Raw genomic sequence first — 14,908 nt, 5'->3', positions numbered from 1 at the left:
TCAAATTATAATCATAATCATAATCATATCACGATCACGATCATAATCATAACATGATCATAATCATATCATAACATAATCCTATTCATATTCGGTTATCTTGATCATCATCATCATTAAGATCATCGATTATCATTATCATTCTCCTAAACACCATTATCATAATTCTTAACATCATCTAATCAATAAATCATATATCATCATCTACATCGATCATTATGTCTTCATGTATCATTCCTCTCATAACCGCAACCATCATCACGTACATCACCATCATGAACTATCATCATCATCATCTTCGTGTTCCTTCTTCCTAATCGAATATCATCATTTTCGCATCACCTTCTCATCATCATTATCATGCTCACGATCATCACATCATCATCATTATCCTATTCTAATCACCATCATTCGATTTCATCATGGAATTAGAAACCAAGAGTAATTAGAATAATCGACCCTTTTAATTTATTGGCTTGATTTTATACTATCGGCCCAACAAATATGACTAAACCTCTTACGGCCCAATAGTTCTATCTCATTATCAATCCAGTTATCTAATAGCGGCCCAACCTTTTATTACGTGGCCCATCAGAATACATACTATGGATTCGGCCTAATTTAGAATTGGAAACAAGAAAGAACAAAATTTCGATAACAGGTCATGTTTCACCCCACCTTTGTGTCACTTTTTATCATCTATCTATCACTAAATTATTCTAAGTGACCCATTATTCTAAGTGACCCATTATGTCAGCCAATAAGAAAAAGGAAACATGCCAAAAGTAATTAGAATGCTGTCTTCTTTTAGCCTATCTTATTGTACATCATTCTCCACTTCTATATTCGTTGAAGAAAAAAAATGGAAATTTCAGTACCGTAGCAGTTGCAAAAGAAAATAGAAAAATATAGCAGTGGTTTAGTGGATATTTACGGTGTTGTAGCAGCAAAACAATCGAGTGAAATAGATGGGAAAAAGGAGCTGTAATAGAAACAATTGCAGCTGCATTTTGAAATCGTGAAGCCTTATTAATTGTTGGCGTTCGAAGATAAAAACCTGACAATATTTGCGGTTGGTTGTGATGACGGTTGAAATGGGTGGTGGTCATGGTACACAAACATACAAGCAGGAAGTAAAGTACTGGTGATCGTGGTTCAACAAAATGAAACAGTAACAACCAAACATGCTGAGTGTTTGTTTTAACTTAACACAATCTAACAACTTTGATGTTTGTTATTTTGATTAAGCTACAAAAGGAAAATAATTATATAGTTGTAGGTGGTTCATTGGTTTTTCGAACATAACAAGATAGAGAGAGATTGTGGGGTGATGGTTTACACTTTGTAGCTTGAAACAGAAAAGTAGCAACAGTAGGTCACAGTTCACGTAATATCAAATGGGTCTGCAGTAGCAAAATCACAGTCGAAGTAGCAGGAAGTCACAAAGGTTATGGGCTTCGTTTTGGTAACCGTAAACAGGAACACATATAAGGTGGTTCGATTGGTGGTTTGTGAGCCGAAGGGATGGTTAAGTAGATATATTTGATGGTTTGATGATGGTAGTAGTCAGACTAATGACTTCGATGGGTGAGGTGATGGTGGCGTCTAAGATGAATATGAAACAGAAATCAAACATAGGTGGATGGTGGTCAAATGGTTGTTCATGTTGTTGTATGTGAAGGAGAGTGATGGAGTTATGGTTCGAATGATTCAATAATTATCGTGGTCATGGGTTTTGTGTTTTGCAGAGTATGTATGTGTGTTTGCTTATATATAAAGAAAATAATTAGATAGTGATAAAGTAAAACAACAATAATTGTGTCATCTATATAACAATTATGTGCAATATTAATCAATCACACAAGTGGTTGAATTGATTGGAAACATAAATCTTTAAATGGGTTTGTTAGATGTCGGATGTATGTATTGTATATTATATATTCTTAGTCTAATAATTATTAATAACTATTACATAACGAAACTAGGTAAATGTGTGAAATGTTTAACCGACGTCTATTACGGATTGAATTTCGTACTCCGTTGATAATCAATGACGGATAAAAGTACTCAGAAAAATCTCAAATTTTTACAGTAATTATATTTATTTATTTTGGTCATTATGGTATAAAATTTGATTATTAACTACTAAATAAAAAAATTACTTCACTGTCCGCGCTCGATTCCAGGTAAAATATGAAAAGTGTTCAAATTTAACAATTGGCTCATAAATACATTTTTAATAAGACTATAATTTATATATCTCATTTTTGGATCACCGTTTATTTTAAAATCACATAAGTTCGAATTAAACTTCTCTAAACAATAATCGAAACATCCAACGAATATTACAATCATTTAATATATATTTTTAATATACTTTATTTATATATAGTTATGTTTTAAACAATAATTATTATAATATTTTATTTTATTTTATTTTACATAGTAAATTGTAATAATTGAATCATATAACATTTTAAATTAATATGTATATATATAATTAAATATGTACATATCTATTTACAAATAGTTGTTCGTGAATCGTCGAGAATGGTCGAAGGTCAATGAATACATGAACACAGTTCAAAGTTTTTGAGATTTCAACATTACAGACTTTGCTTATCGTGTCGGAAACATATAAAGATTAAGTTTAAATTTGGTCAAAAATTTCCGGTTTATCACAGTATGAAATAGACATAAGTACTCGAAACTACATTCTATGGCTGGATTATTAAACCGAATATGCCCCTTTTAGCCTGGTAATCTAAGAATTAGGGAACATCACTAATTTTTAGAATTAGTGAACCCCTAATTGACGCGAATCCTAAAGGTATATCTACAGGAACTAACAACCCTCATTCTGGAATTTGGAATGCTTTAGTACTTCGAGTTTATCATGTCCGATGGGTGTCCCGGAATGATGGAGATATTCTATATGCATCTTGTTAATGTCGGTTACTAGGTGTTCACCATATGAATGATTTTTATCTCTAAGCAGTTTGCGAAATGCCTGATACGAGATGTGTATTTATGAGAAATAAAAATCTTGTGGTCTATTAAAATGATGAAAATGATCATTTATGATAAACTAATGAACTCACCAACCTTTTGGTTGACACTTTAAAGCATGTTTATTCTCAGGTATGAAAGAAATCTTCCGCTGTGTATTTGCTCATTTTAGAGATATTACTTGGAGTCATTCATGACATATTTCAAAAGATGTTGCATTCGAGTCGTTGAGTTCATCAAAATTATTACTAGGTCAATTATAATTGGATATACTATGAAATGGTACGCATGCCATCAACTTTCGATGTAATGAAAGTTTGTCTTTTTAAAAACGAATGCAATGTTTGTAAAATGTATCATATAGAGGTCAAGTACCTCGCGATGTAACCAAATGTAATGTATTCGTCCAGATGGATTAGGACGGGTCACTACAGGTGGTATCAGAGCGGTGGTCTTAGCGAATCAGGTCTGCATTAGTGTGTCTAACTGATAGTCGTTAGGATGCATTAGTGAGTCTGGACTTCGACCGTGTCTGCATGTCAAAAGTTTTGCTTATCATTTTTAGTCGGAAATCATCTGCTTACCATGCTTAGGAAATTACCTGCTTATCATTCTTAGTCTAGACACATCTTACTGCATTGACTGCATGAATAGTGTATAGACAATGTTTATATATTACCGTATCTGCTAATTCATACCTTAGCGTATCTATTACTGTAAACTATTGCCTGACATATTCCTTAATTCCCTCCGTAATCCACGGGAGCTTCTGTACTATGTATAGGCATTCTATGTAATTAGAATATCATCCGATATCCGAAAATCATTTCCTATCGAAAAATCCTTTACTCAATCGTACGAAATGGAATTCGTCACTAGTTCAAGTTCTTCGGAACCCGACAACTATTCCGACATGGATGTTCACCTAAGATTCAGAAGCAGCATCACCAGAATGAATCAGCCAATCAGCCATCCTGAATTCATCTGATGAGTTCGTAGTCGACTTAATCAATGGAAACGAGAAGAAGGCAATTCCTTTCCACCAACCAAAGTTCCCTCTTGGCGATGAACCTGAAACACTTACCGGTGAATCAGTCTGAAACACCATTTTCACCCTCATTTCCAGAGTAGCTCGACACGATTATATTCTATCCATAATTCTAAACCTTATTCATCCGCTCGTTCCGACCGACAAATCATTCCGGAATAATAGAAGAAGTCAACGAACTTCGCGCTCGAGCAATCAATTTGGAGAAGATGGTGCAAAATTTACCAGCTTCAACAACATCACCGGCACCAACAGTACCATCAATAACAGCACCAGTACCATCAACAATCCATGCCTCAATATCTCATTCTGTATCTCGAGTATAATCATCGTTCTACGTATCATTCTACATCATTTATCTTCGTTCGACATGGCGATTATGTAATCTCTAATGTTTTAGAGATTATATATTCTTGTTCTAAAAGTAAATCAAATGAGTTTAATATCATATTGACTCATTAAATCCATGGTTACATCTGAAAAAAATATATATGTATATATGTTTTCATAAAGATTGTAATTAAAAATTCTTTTGTCCAGACTGTTAATGGTGAAAATATTTTAACGGGTAGGTAATACCCTAGAAATATATAGATTTCACATTAATAAGTTACACTGTACATTCTTCCAATTTGATTCAATGGTCATTTACTATCCTACTTACATCCACAGATATACGAATCTGTTCACCGCAGAATAACCATTTTCATTCAATTTCACATTCGAATTTTGACCTATCAGAATTCAACAAGTGGCATAATGAAGAAAACATTTGACAAGATAAAATTTGTTAGAAACAAACAAATTAACTATGAGAAATTTTGTTAAGAATCCACGCTAACAAAATCCTAGCTAACTGTTCCTAGCTAACTGTTATTTCCTTATTACATTTTAATTATCGCAATTTATTTTATCGCAATTTAATTCTCGCAATTTTATTTATCGTCATTTAATTTCTGTTATTTATTTTACGCACTTTATCGGGACACATATACAATGTTTTGACATATCATATCGACGTCATCTATATATATATTATTTGGAATAACCGTAAGTCACTCTATACGCTGTAATGTTCGAGTTCGCATATAAAGGGTCGAGGTTTATTCTCAAATAATATATATACTTTGTGTTGTGATCGAGTATGAGACATGTATACAATGGGTCACGATACGTATTAATTAATTTGAATATTATATATTAAACTATATATGAATTATTGAATTACTAACTGTGGACTATTAACTATGGACTACCAACATTGGACAATTAAAATGAATTAAAATATTGATTATAACATATGAAATTAAACAATTCTTCAAGTTTGCCACTTGATTTCATCTTAAACCTCATTTGTATCTTGATGATTACAATCCGTGTTCAAATCTTTCATGATTCTTGAAAACACCTCAATCGAGAGGATGAATCAACCGCACTTCATCTACAAAAGGAAAGATTTATGCATATAGTATTGTACCTAAAAAAAACTCTCGGAAACTGAGTAAACGTTTAACGCGTAGCTGTGCTAATTCCTTTAGCGTTACTATTACCGAAAATAACTTTGCAATCTCTTTCCAAATTAGCCAATTTTGTCACAGCTCCAACAAGTCAACTTCGACTTTTCGTTCGAAACAACCTTATTATAAGTTTGATATATATGCGTGCTCTTTTATTGTTACCGGGGAACCTTTTATATTCCACCATATTACCATCAGCGTTTAATCATCTAAAAACACAATTCTCTTGAAACCACCTCGGATTGATAACCGATGATTCAGATATGGTAGCATTAAATGCAGAGGAAACATCAAAATCGTAGATGGTCTAAACGGCCAAAAGTTTGATAATAAAGAATGGAATGTTGGGAACGCTCGATAGAAAATTTGGTACTGAAAAATAGATTGAGCTAACCATGAAGGAGACCAAGGACAAATACAAGGACCAAACCCTATATTCAAAGAATTCAGGTAATTCTGGACCCGATGAAATCTTTAGAGAATATCCTGCTCCGAAGTCATGTTAAAATCTTGCGAAAAATTTTTCCTTATCAACTTTCGAATTTAGAAATTCCAAATTATCATCAAAAATATCTTCAATACTTCTGAAGATATTTTCATAAATATTCTCGTCCGAAATTATATACCTCTTCGTGCTATCTGTAATACATTATATTAGAAATTTCTGTAAAATCTAAGTATAAACTATGAATGAATTCTGAAGTAGTGTTGGGAACTGAAGCATGAATTAGTATAATATAATGACACTTGATCAACGTGATTATATTACAGTAAGTCATGTTGAGTTTCTAATGGAACGTGATGATTCACAGATCTTAACGTCATCATGTGTCATTTACACGACTCTTACATTCTATCTAATCTCTAAACATATCAAGAACATATTTTCCTGATAGTCCTATCTTTTCTCTTAATTCTGGTAATTTAACCAATCAAGATCGTACTATTACAATCTATCTCTTAGAACATTAGTCAAATTCATTCGAAACTTTATACATACGAATTCTGGACCATTATTCGTTTGACTTAAAGTCAGGAAGAGAAGACAAAAGTATGGAACTCCGAAATAGAAAGGAAATATGAATTGAAGTATAAAAGATGAGAAGTTGTGAAAATAAGGAAACGAAGAGAGTGGATTTATAGTGAAATGTCGGACAGAGCAATCGTAACAGGATATCACATTTAATCAAAGCGAATCCTAATTTCCTTAATTCTCGAAGAATCAAATCTTATACGAAGATTTTCTCTAAATCCCTTGAATTTCGGAAATCAACTGTGACTACGTTACCGGTTAAGTCAAATCTTCATTTACTCATTTTCACTCTTTTGTGATAGCTTCATTCGTACTCTTCGAATAATTGAATTATTTCATCCTTATTACTCAATGGTAATAAAACTCTACTTATCAGCTTATATGAGTCATGAAAACATACTTATTATTATTCATGACCATCCCACTCAAATTTCGCGACGAAATTTCTTTAACGGGTAGGTACTGTAACGACCCGGAGATTTTCGACCAAATTTAAACTTAATCTTTATATGATTTCGACACGATAAGCAAAGTCTGTAAAGTTGAGTCTCAAAAAGTTTGAACTGTTTCCTATATTCATTTGACCTTCAACCAGTTCCAACGATTCATGAACAATTAATTGTAACTTTATAGGTGTATATATATATATATATATATATATATACATATATAAATAATAATTGGAAACATAATTTTAAATATTATATGTTGTTGTTACTAAAATTTATTTATGTAAATTAAAATAAAAATAGGATATTATAATAATTATTATTTAAAATATATCTCTATATAAATGAAGTATATTAAAAATAAATATTAAATGATTGTAATACTCGTTTGATGTTCTGATTGATATTAAGCAAGTTGAATTAAAACTTATGTAATTTTAAAATAAACGGTGATACGAAAATGAGTTATATAAATTTTAGGCTTATTAAAAATGTATTTAGGAACTATTTGTTAAGTTTTAACACTTTTTATATTTTACCCATAAATGAGAAGGGACAGTAGATGTAATTTTTATTTAATAGTTAATGCTCGAATTTTATACCATAATGACCAAAATAAATAAATATACTTAATTTAAAAATATGAAATTTTTCTGAACATTTTTATCCGCTACTAATTTACAAAGGAGTACGATATAGCATTCCCTGAAAGAGCGTCGGTAGAAGAGAACAAGAAGAGGCTGCTTTTGCTTTACTATACCTTGATTATTCAACTCACATGTTGCACTAAATTATTGTTTGTTACTTTAATTCATTTGTTTGATTACTTTGTCGTAACCCCACTCCAACTCAATATGTCTAATTGACTTATTCTTCTTTGAAAGCAAACTAATCATATCATCCTGTTACTATTTTTGAATGGATTGTTAACATCCTATATATACATAGAGATATGTGTCCAGGATAGAGAGATATACATAGCAAAGATAAAATAATAGACACTTTTACATTATTGAATGAAACACCTTTACATTGCATTCTTTACGGTATGCACACACTTACATACACCCTTACACAAAAACAAGCATCACCACCTTCACCACACCCATTCGTCAACCTCACCATGAACAACCCTATCTTCCCTGCTTAAACAATCACGAAAACTATCACTACCATAGCTTATAATCATGAATGTTCTCTTATTTCGGTTTACATTCGAACCACGACAACCACCTCTTGAACCAACATCAACAAAACGTTACATTTCTGTTTCAACCACAATAACAATCATCACCATGGTCACTATTTTTGTTTCTATTTCAATCATAAAACGGATTGTTGCTTATTTTCTGTTTTCTATTTCGAACAAACCAAAAGCAAAACCATTGAACCCCTTGGTGACAGCTGCTGTCCTTGTTCCAACCACCATCACATTACGACTATTGCTACTAACCGTCACCCTTGTCTCTACTCTAGGTTCGATTATCCCTCAAAACCGAAACCCCACTAATTAACCACCACATCCCTTCTTCTTCTTTGAGAACTCATCACCACTTCCCTCACCATTTATATTCGAAACATCACCAAGATCACCACTTCAAAACCCATCATCATCGGCCAACATAACCACGAACATCAACACCATGACCTATCTGGTTTATGGTTACAACACCATCTCCTCTCCATTATTTTATAACTCGCTAGACATTTTTCAAATCACCATCCGTCACATCCTGTTGAATCACCCAAAGATTCCTCAAACCGCTATTTTTTTCAGCTATTCGTCACGGTATTGTTGTTACTGTGGCGTTACGATGATGATACTATGTGTTGGAGATAATAATACATGATGAAGATTATGATGAATATACAGCGAATTTAATGATGGAAGGAGATGATTCGTTTGGTTAAATGGCAGTGAGATGAATATGATAATTGATATCAAATGATTATATGATGAGTTGTTGCTAAAAGTGAGTTTCCCTCTTGGCCGACACATTGCTCAAAAGATAACCCACTTGTTTATTTTACTCACCTAATATTTTAAAGACTGCTACGCTGCCTTCTTGTATTTTCTCTCGGACTGATCAAGTTGTCAAGTTGTATTAGTTGGTCCGATCCTTTTTGATTGTTGGGCTCCAGTTCCTTTTGGGACGAATCCAAATATTTTTTTTATGTTAGTGATAATGTATGATGATGATGTGTCATGATGTTTAGGTGTTGATGATGATAGAATGATGCGAGTATGATGATCATGAGATCATGATGATGATAGTGATTCGGGATGAAGGGTTGTGATATGTATGTTTAGGATGAATGTTGGATGATGATGAAGATAATAGATGGTGATTTACGTGGTGGAGTATGATGATTAAGAAAAATGCTATACGTTTAGTATATCTGTTACCCAACGAAAACTCTAACCACAAAGAGGTGAGGCTATCGAACTTGTTAACTTTAATTGTTGTTGCGCGAATTTTTTTTGTTTCAGTTGAATCATCGAACCAGGAAACCAAGCACCTTATTTATTTCTTTAGTCCATCATGTTTTAGTGGGTTTAGAATAATTTAAGATTAAGCCGTATATTTGATTTCATTGTTGGGCCAAGCTAGAGAGGATACCGGTTATATGAATATAAATCGCGAATTGAAACAAGAAACTAGTAAGCAGTCCAATGGTCTAGTAAGGTGTTGGTTAACGAGAGGTCTCGGGTTCGAGTTCAGGCAGTGGCGTTTTATTATTTTAGAAGCTTCTTTCTCCAAAGGTTGTATTCTAAAATTTTTATTATTATTATCATTAACATTATTATTACTATCATTTTATAATTATTTTTATAATAATAATAATAATAATTATTATTATTATTATTATTATTATTATTACTATTATTATTATTAACATTAATATATTTATTAACAAGTATTATTATTAAGTATTATTAGTATTAAGAAATTTTTATCCAAATTAGTATTTTTATTGTAAAAATAATTCGACCTTTTTATTTTATTATTATTACTATCATCATTAAAAAAAAATTTATATATTTTATTACTATTATCAATAGTAATATTATAAAAAATAACGTTTTTAGTAAAACTATCAATTTTATTACTATTAGGATTAACATTATTATTATTATTGTCATCAGTATTATTTTTAGACATTATTATTATGTTTATCACTATTATTATTATTATTACTATAATTAATATTTTTATCAGCATTATTATTATTAATATTATTATTATAATTGAATACAACCTTTGTTACTATTATTGATATAAAAATATACTTATAATAATATTACATATAAGTATGTACTAATCATATTAACATTTTTAACAAATTAGGTATTATTAATATATATATATATATATATATATATATATATATATATATATATATATATATATATATATATATATATGTATATATATATATATTGATATAACTATATAAATATTAATCATTTTAAGTATATATATATATACAAATTAAATATATATAATACATAATTTAAGATATAATATATAAATCTGTTCGATTACGATTATATGTGTTAATATATATGTAAATGATATAGGTTCATGAATTCAAAGCCAACCTTACTCTTGTTTAATGTCGTCATATGTATTTTTACTACAAAATACAGTATGGTGAGTTTCATTACTCTATTTTTAAATGCTTTTGCAATATATATTTTTGGGACTGAGAATAAATGCGCTTTTATAAATGTTTTATGAAATAGACACAAGTACTCGAAACTACATTCTATGGCTGGATTATTAAACCGAATATGCCCCTTTTAGCCTGGTAATCTAAGAATTAGGGAACATCACTAATTTTGAGAATTAGTGCACCCCTAATTGACGCGAATCCTAAAGGTAGATCTACGGGAACTAACAACCCCCATTCTGGAATTTGGAATGTTTTAGTACTTCGAGTTTATCATGTCCGATGGGTGTCCCAGAATGATGGGGATATTCTATATGCATCTTGTTAATGTCGGTTACCAAGTTTCACCATATGAATGATTTTTATCTCTATGCAGTTTGCGAAATGCCTGATACGAGATGTGTATTTATGAGAAATAAAAATCTTGTGCTCTATTAAAATGATGAAAATGATCGTTTATGATAAACTAATGAACTCACCAACCTTTTGGTTGACACTTTAAAGCATGTTTATTCTCAGGTATGAAAGAAATCTTCCGCTGTGCATTTGCTCATTTTAGAGATATTACTTGGAGTCATTCATGACATATTTCAAAAGACGTTGTATTCGAGTCGTTGAGTTCATCAAGAATATTACTAGGTCAATTATAGTTGGATATACTATGAAATGTTATGCATGCCGTCAACTTTCGATGTAATGAAAGTTTGTCTTTTTAAAAACGAATGCAATGTTTGTAAAATGTATCATATAGAGGTCAAGTACCTCGCGATGTAACCAAATGTAATGTATTCGTCCAGATGGATTAGGACGGGTCACTACAACCAATAACAATGGAACTTATGCCATGCCCAACCCTAATGGATCTTTTAGGGATGGAAGGGATTTCGATGAAGTCATAGGCAATTTTACGATGAACACAAACACACATGCAAACCATAAAAATCCAAAAGCTCCTTCTCTGGATCATTCAAATGAAAACAAGAATCGGTCAATACCCTCTAATCGCCTGGTTACCATTGATGGTATGGAAGGTGACATGTAAGTTCTTCAGAAAGCAATCATTAGTGAAGTCTTGAACTACAATGCACCGAGTCAATTGCAACTACCTTGCAAGGAAGAAACCCTTAATAACATCGCTATACAGTATTTGGGTGGACTAGAGGTCATGCTAATCTTCGAAAACTCAAATACGATGGAGAATGTCATGAATGATGAGAGCCACAACATCAAAAAATGGTTCACTAATTTGAGAAAATGTGACTCAAATTATATGGCCCCAGGTCGTTTAACTTGGATTAATATTTTCGGAGTTTCTGTAAGTTACTGAAAAAATAGAAACCTTCATTCAAAAAGCATCTTGGTTTGGGCCAATATTAGATACAAAGAATAGTCAATGGTGACATTGATGGAAATAAATAGAATATTATCGCAGACAGAGTCCTGATCAAATCAGGATTTCAAATCTTATAAAGGAATCGGTCAGGGTCAAATTTAAATCTAACATCTCTTACGTTAATGTAATAGAGGAGACAAGTAATGTGGGGGAACTTGAACTGGATCTGGATATCATTGGTGTTTCCTCGCCGGAACCGAATATTCCGGTGAGTGGGGTGTTTCATGATGTAGAAAATGTATCGTCAAAGTGCTTTGAAACGAACAACTGCTTTACCCGAGGTAATAATGGGGGAATTAAACACAACCTAAGGAGACAGGTAACAGTAACCCTAAAGATGTGGAAATTATCGAGGTACTAGAAGATAATTTAAATGAAGATGAAGGGTCAAACCCTAATCCACTTGACCAAGAGAATGCCTAACAAGAGGACGCGGATCAAGATGCCGTTAATGGGCCAAATAACCCAAAATTTCTAGTTAGCCCATTGAGAGAAGAAGGGATAAATAATTCATTAAGAAATAATGAAGGAAAAAGCCCATTAAGAGATGATGGTGCAAAAATTGGTCAAGCTGAAAAGGGTCAAGGTGATGAAAGTGGCTCACTAGAGAAAGATGATCTCAATAGACCACTTCGAGTTTTTAGGCCTTTTAAACCTATATCACCTCAGACGGGCAGGGCCCAGGCTCAAGGGGTGGGACCTTCAGACAAGTCTAAACAATCGATTACTCCCATAATCCCAATTAGGAGAATGAATTCGCTTGACGGGGAATTAAATCACCGTCATGCAAAGTCTTCTTCGAGGATCAAATCAAGAAAGAAGAATAACATATCGTAATCCGAAATCTTGGCAACAAAATTTCAGGGTCGTATTTAACAATGGTATCAAGAATTCATCCATGGTGAAAGAGTCCAGGAAAGACAAACCGAAACATTCAAATGAAGCTCTAGGAAAGTCAATTAGAGATCAAACCTAGAGTAGTATAATGAACTGGAAGGCATCTCTATGCATCGTTCACGCCAAGAACAAGGCTCGTGGAATCAAACTAATCATCAAAAATGAAAGGTCAGCAAACTTCAATCGAAATCTATGTCCAAATCGATTAGAATCAGTAAAATTTTGAAAACAGTTCCTTAAAATTCTGAGGGCAGTGTGGGTTTAAAGGAATTTGAAGATTCTAAATCTTTCATTATAAGCTATAAATATTAAATATGCTAATAATGCTAATAAATGTAGCGTTGATTTAGTGGTGTGGTGTTATATTACCTCACATTACTCTTTTTTTCTTTCTTCTTTAATTTTTCTTTGTTTTCTTAATTTCTTTTTTCTTTTTACTTCTTTATTATGTTTTCCTTTTTATCAATTTTCCTTTTAGTTATATTTTGTTTTTTAATTTAATACAAAGATTCTTCTCTTTTTTGTTTATATTTTAAAATATTCATTTATATTTTTCAATTAATTTTTATTATATTTTTATGAATACTACAAGTTATTTCATGACACAATTTTTTTAAAATGAAAGATTAATGTTGTTTCTTCATTCATTTTATTTAATACTTGTATATACATATACATATATATTCTCACTTACGCTAAGTTTTATACAATTCAAATATATGATTATAGAAATAACAAGTGTTTGGTTAGCCGCGCATTGCTGCGGCAGACCACGCTTACGTTTAAACTAAGCTATTGTACATTCCGAATGAAAATGGTTACAAACAATGGCTGCAAACTGTTGATAACTAAGAATTGAACACCCGAATATCAGCATCATGATCAATGAATATCAACTAAACAATTTCTAACTAACAACAGTGCAGCAAAGTTGAGCATTGAACATATTTTTTAAGTGTGCTAATAGACGAAATCAATACTTCTATCAGAAGTATCTATATATATGATTACCAAATATGGAAGCCGGGTGGGCGAATGAATGATGTTACCGGAGAAAAATATTCTGTAACGCGTTCCAACCGAAAAAACTTCATTCGAAATCAGTGATATAAAAAAAGCCATAGCACCACATTGTTTCAAGTGTTCTCTTGCAACTTCATCGACCTACCTTTTTCGCGATATCGCAGTACTTTTTACCTTTTACACATGCTCGAAATACATTGTTTTACTACCTAAATCCCTCAGTTACATAGCATGGCCGATTTACTGGAACCGCAACAGTCATATTCAGCAAGTTAATATCGCAATTTTATAAACGATATTATAATTCCGACATTTTAATTCTTTCTTAACGGTATAGTAAAAAAAAGAATAATTGCAAAGCAAAACATAAAGAGAGTACCTCCATTATTCACAGATTGTGAGATACTAAGAGAGTACCTCCATTATTCACAGATTGTGAGATACTAAGTATATCTGTAATGATGCAGTAATCTTTAAGAAATTCCAAAACTAAAAATCACATATAAAATTGGAACACTTACTTAAATCAAAGCTTATTTGTTGAATACTGGTTGTGTGCGGAATGTTCTATAAAGACCGAACCTTTACTGCAGTTTACATGGCTCGTAACAGTTACTACACACCTACAAAGGTAGGATGCAAAGTGCAGTGTCAAAGAAAATTATTATTAATAATGATATGATATATTATTATTAATATTAATATTGATATGATATATTAATATTATTATTATTATTATTATTGCAAAATTTGATTGATTAACCATCAATAATATACAACAAACTTTATATAACAAAAAGAAAAAATACTTAAAAGATTTAGCAACAAGAAACTATACCTTAGAACCTTAACAAAGATGAAAGC

This window comes from Rutidosis leptorrhynchoides, chromosome 2 (assembly GCF_046630445.1).
Source record: "Rutidosis leptorrhynchoides isolate AG116_Rl617_1_P2 chromosome 2, CSIRO_AGI_Rlap_v1, whole genome shotgun sequence".
Lineage (NCBI taxonomy): Eukaryota > Viridiplantae > Streptophyta > Magnoliopsida > Asterales > Asteraceae > Rutidosis > Rutidosis leptorrhynchoides.
The sequence above is the reverse complement of the archived record's forward strand: the minus strand, read 5'-3'. Positions refer to the sequence as shown.